Genomic DNA, 6,015 nt, shown 5'->3' with positions numbered 1-6,015 from the left:
ATCCTCTCGACGAGAGAAGATTTCATCTCTTCGTTGATCTCAAGCAAGCAATTGTTTTCGTTAGTGGCAAAAAATTTCACCTCATAAGCCCACAAAGTTCATATCCTTTCTTTGTTGATTTTTCAACAACTCCGTTCTTCTCCGTTCTTTTCATTGCATTCTTTCATTTCTACCGGAGGCTTTGTGATGTTGCTCTCTTCGACCAATCATATTGTTTTGTCAAGATCATGTAATTTTTCCTTTCTTATCCGTTTAGCCGGAGTGTCGTGTTTTCATTCGAGTTCTCTCATCTTATCAAGTTTCGTCTCCTTCCTCAACCGGAGTGCGGTCTGAAATCTTTCTTTTCCCTTGTGCCATTCTTTCATTAGTACCGGAGGCAATGTGTTGTTAATTTCATCGAGTATCCTCTCTTCTTGTCAAGATCATGTTCAATTCCTTCCATTTACAGTCGGAGTGCTGTCCAAATTATATCATTCTTATTCCTTCCCTATCTTGTTTAAACCGGAGTGGTTCAAATATCTATCGTGTCACTTAACCTCAAGGTTCTTGTAATGTTCCTTGTTCCTCTTGCTGAACAAAGTGTTTTAAATTTTGTTCACCTATGTCGTGTCATTTCTTCAAGCTTTGCGACTTCTCAAGGTTCTTTGTTTTCACTCGTTTGTCAAGAAGCAATTTGTTTTACCTCTTCCCCTTCCGTTTCTCTCCGGTGCCATCCTAGATCTCGGGGCGAGATCCTCTTGTAGTGGTGGAGTGTTGTAACGCCTCGAGACCGATGCTCTAGTTGCCTTCCATTTATTTTGTTGTTGCCATGTATGGATTGCCATGATTGTCTTAATAAATTGTTGCATCATCATGCTTGTGTTATCTTTTATTCTCATTTTGTGCATTCCATCTTCATGTATGTTGCCATGTGCATTTGCATCCATCATGTTCATGATTGCTTGCTTGCTTGTGATGTTTGTTTTTATTATTATCATTTTTACATCATGCATTTGCCTCCATATTATTCTTGTGCTTGTTTCCTTTTACTTGTTCATGTGCATTACAACTCCTTCTTCTTGTCCTTGATCCTTTCTCTTTTACTTATTGCTCAACTTCAACTTGGTTTCACCCAAGTTTCTATCCCATCCAAACTTATCCTTTTCCTTTTCTTTCAATTATTTCTCTAGTGGCTTTTTCTGCTCTAGATTAATGTCCACTATATTCTTATATTCTCTACACTATGCCAAGACCACCTCCTCCAGTTTTCAAGTCCTTTGGAAGTGTTTTGGTTGGGCTAAGGATTTATTCAAGCTTGAATTATTTTCAAACTTGTTTGAATTTGCAGTCTCTTAAAATTACCAGAGCATTTTTATTCAAATGCTGCATAATTCCTGGTGTCCATGGATATTTTGTTCTTAGCCTATTTCTTCTCAAAACTCCCTAGATTTTTCTTTTTCTAAACCTGGAGATTCAAAGTTTTAGAAAAGAAGAAAATGGAAGGGATCTCCCAGCAGCGCACCTTGCGCCTTTTCCCTCACATGCAGCCCAGTCAAGTCACCGCAGCCCGTCTGGCCCGACTCTGTTCACGACCACCTGCCCCGTTGCGTCGCCGTCTCTGTTCCAGAGACAGAGCGCTCGCGCTCGCGCCGTGAGTTTCACGGACGCCGAGGTCGCGCCGTCTTCTCCCCTCCTTTTTATGCCAGCAGCCACACCCTAGGGTTTCCCCTTCTCCCTCGCGTTTCCTCCGCCGCCGCCAGCCAGGAGGGAAGCTCCTCCCCGCTCCATCTCCCCCTTGCAGCCACCATGGCCGGCCCAAGCAAGAGCTCATCACCTGAGTAGGAGCATCGCCGGCCTCCCCACCGTCGACCCAGAGCACCTCAGTGCCTCCCCGAGTCTGTTCTGACGCCGATCCGAGCCCTAGGACGCCTTCCCCGACGTCTCTTCGTCCTCTACTTCGTCTTCTTCACGGACAGCAAGTCCACCGGAGTTTCTCGCCTCCTATCCGTTGATGTTCTGCGTCCCCGGCCGCATCCTCATGTCACAGGTATACTAGGTATACCCAAATCCAATCCTGCTCTTTTCCATCGCGATTCGATCGCCGGAGTCGTCGCTAGTTCCATGCCATCTTCGTGTTCTCGGTGCTCCGACGAGTTCTGAATTTTGTTGTGTAGTTGCAGTAGTCGCCGTGGTTCCTCGCACTTCGCCCCCGCTCTGAATCATCTCTAGCACACGCCGCCTTGTCGTGCCACTCCCTGCTCGCCACCGCTCCCGGCAGCTTTGCTGTTTGCCTCGCGTCGCCGTCGCCCGAGCCGAGCCATGCTCGTGCTCGAACAGGTCCTGCCGCTGCTTGCCCCGGCTTCTCCTCGCCGCGCTTCGTCGTGGCCTGAGACGAGCTTCTTCTCGAGGCTCACGCTGTGGACTCCTCCCGCAGCCCTCCGCACGCCCGCGCACCCGCATGCCTCGTCGCGTCGCTGGTTTCGGCCGCCATGGCCGTGACCTCGGGCTCGAGTTCGTGCTCGTGCACGTCGCTGTACTTCCTCTGTTCTGCTCTTGCCTGAGTTTGTTCTCGAGCCCTTGCTCATGCCGTTGCTCCGCCGCTCGCACAACCGCACCCACACAGGTCTCCGCACGCCCGCTGCTGTCCTGTAGCGTCGATGCCCGCTGCTTTGCTCGCTTGCGTCGCCGGCGAGCATCTCCGTGAGCCATGGCTCCAAAAGCTCGACCTTCTATAGTTGGCTCAAGTAAGATGGCGTCCTCATTTCTGTCACAAGCTCAGGCACAGCCGAGTTGGCTAGCTCAGCTGGCATTCAGACAAGAGATCCTGTGTTCGAGCCCCAGGCGCCCCAATTTTTTGCCCTCTTTACCATTTCTTTTGCCTGCACACATTCAGCCGCTTGGGCCCGATTCCATTCTGGGCCGATGCACTGCGTTGCTTCTGGCCCAAGTATGTTTTTTTTTCTGCTTTGTTGGTCTATCATCTTCCAGTGCATGCATAATTACAGAAAAATGCCATCATATTAAAGTGTTAATAAGTAATTATCCATGTATCCAAATTAAACATGTCATATATGTAAAATGTCTAGAATCGCATCTAGTTTCATAATATGCTGCTTGCATCCATGTTAAAAATGTTTAAAATGCTGTTTGTTTAAATTTGCATAAATGGTATGTTAAAATGATTTAATTCATAACTAATTAACCGTAACTCGGATTTAATTAAACTATATATGTAACTTGCTTGAAAAAATGCCTAGTTTAACTTAGTGCACTTCATTTTGCTGTTTAACAATATTAAAATTGCGTTTATGGCAGAACAGTACCAATCCCAATATATGGACATGAGGATTTTCCGGAATTGTTGTTGTTTGTTTCCGACCTTTTTTTAACTTGCTTAAATAGGTAGTTTCCTTATGCTTCACCTCTTGCCATGGCTAATAACATTTAATATTGTTGGGTACATAACGAGAGAGAACTAAATAATTAAATGTGGTGTTTCTTCAATATGCAACTCGTTGCATATTGAGCTCCACTTAATTTGTAGTGTTGTTTGTTGCACTTTGCTATGCCATGCATATTTAAACCGGACATGCATCATATTTGTTTTTGCATCATGCCATGTGTATGTGGTGGTTGTTTACTATGTTGTTTGTTTCTTTCCGGGTTGCTTCTCTCGTGAGCTTCGGTTTCTTTCCGGAGTTGTGAGGATTCGTTCGACTCCATCCGTTTGTATTCTTCATGGACTCGTTTTTCTTCCTTGCGGGATTTCAGGCAAGATGACCATACCCTCGAAATCACTTCTATCTTTGCTTGCTAGCTGTTCGCTCTATTGCTATGCCGCGCTACCTACCTCTTGCTATATCATGCCTCCCTTATTGCCATGTCAGCCCCTAACCTTGTCACCCTTCCTAGCAAACCGTTGTTTGGCTATGTTACCGCTTTTGCTCAGCCCCTCTTATAGCGTTGCTAGTTGCAGGTGAAGATGAAGATTGCTCCATATTGGATTATGTTTATGTTGGGATATCACAATATATCTTATCTTAATTAATGCATCTATATACTTGGTAAAGGGTGGAAGGCTCGGCCTTATGCCTGGTGTTTTGTTCCACTCTTGCCGCCCCTAATTTCCGTCATACCGGTGTTATGTTCCTTGATTTTTGCATTCCTTACGCGGTTGGGTGATTTATGGGACCCCCTTGACAGTTCGCCTTGAATAAAACTCCTCCAGCAAGGCCCAACCTTGGTTTTACCATTTGCCTACCTAAGCCTTTTCCCTTGGGTTCTGCAGACTCAAGGGTCATCTTTATTTTAAACCCCCGGGCCAGTGTTCCTCTGAGTGCTGGACCAACTAGAGCCACTTGCAGTGCCACCTCGGGGAAACTCGAGGTCTGGTTTTAGTTGTACGTAGTGCTCATCCGGTGTGCCCTGAGAACGAGATATGTGCAGCTCCTATCGGGATTTGTCGGCACATTCGGGCGGCTTTGCTGGTCTTGTTTTACCATTGTCGAAATGTCTTGTAAACCGGGATTCCGAGACTGATCGGGTCTTCCTGGGAGAAGGTTTATCCTTCGTTGACCGTGAGAGCTTATAATGGGCTAAGTTGGGACACCCCTGCAGGGTATAAACTTTCGAGAGCCGTGCCCACGGTTATGTGGCAGATGGGAAGTTGTTAATATCCGGTTGTAGAGAACTTGACACTTGACCTTAATTAAAACGCATCAACCGCGTGTGTAGCCGTGATGGTCTCTTCTCAGCGGAGTCCGGGAAGTGAACACGGTTTCTGGGTTATGTTTGACGTAAGTAGGAGTTCAGGATCACTTCTTGATCATTGCTAGCTTCACGACCGATCCGTTGCTTCTCTTCTCGCTCTTATTTGCGTATGTTTAGCCACCATATATGCTTAGTGCTTGCTACAGCTCCACCTCACTACACCATCCTTTCCTATAAGCTTAAATAGTCTTGATCTCGCGGGTGTGAGATTGCTGAGTCCTCGTGACTCACAGATACTTCCAAACAGTTGCAGGTGCCGATGAGACCAGTGCAGGTGACACTACTGAGCTCAAGTGGGAGCTCGATGAAGATCTTGTCCGTTGTGTTGTTTCTTTTCTTGTTGATCAGTAGTGGAGCCCAGTTGGGACGATCAGGGATCTAGCAGTTGGGTTGTCTTCTTTTCTTTTGGTTCCGTAGTCGGACCTATGTGTGTATCTCTGAATGATGTATGATTTATTTATGTATTTTGTGAAGTGGCGGTTGTAAGCCAACTCTTTATCCCATTCTTGTTCATTACATGGGATTGTGTGAAGATGACCCTTCTTGCGACAAAACCACAATGCGGTTATGCCTCTAAGTCGTGCCTCGACACGTGGGAGATATAGCCGCATCATGGGTGTTACAGGTCAAGACATGATGTGATATAATTTGTTGTATGAGATGATCATGTTTTGTAACCGAGTTATCGGCAACTGGCAGGAGCCATATGGTTGTCGCTTTATTGTATGAGATGCTATCACCATGTAATAGTTTTACTTTATCACTAAGCGGTAGCGATAGTCGTAAAAGCAATTATTTGGTGAGACGACAACGATACTACGATGGAGATCAAGGTGTCGCGCCGGTGACAATGGTGATCATGACGGTGCTTCGGAGATGGAGATCACGAGCACGGTGCTTCGGAGATGGAGATCACAAGCACAAGATGATGATGGCCATATCATATCACTTATATTGATTGCATGTGATGTTAATCCTTTATGCATCTTATCTTGCTTTGATTGACGGTAGCATTATAAGATGATCCTTCACTAAATTATCAAAGTATAAGTGTTCTCCCTGAGTATGCACCGTTGCGAAAGTTCTTCGTGCTGAGACACCACGTGATGATCGGGTGTGATAGGCTCTACGTTCAAATACAACGGGTGCAAAACAGTTGCACACGCGGAATACTCAGGTTAAACTTGACGAGCCTAGCATATAACAGATATGGCCTCGGAACACGGAGACCGAAAGGTCGAGCGTGAATCATATAGTAGATATGAT

Source organism: Aegilops tauschii, chromosome 6, assembly GCF_002575655.3.
Source record: "Aegilops tauschii subsp. strangulata cultivar AL8/78 chromosome 6, Aet v6.0, whole genome shotgun sequence".
In the NCBI taxonomy this organism is placed as follows: Eukaryota; Viridiplantae; Streptophyta; class Magnoliopsida; order Poales; family Poaceae; genus Aegilops; species Aegilops tauschii.
The sequence above is the reverse complement of the archived record's forward strand: the minus strand, read 5'-3'. Positions refer to the sequence as shown.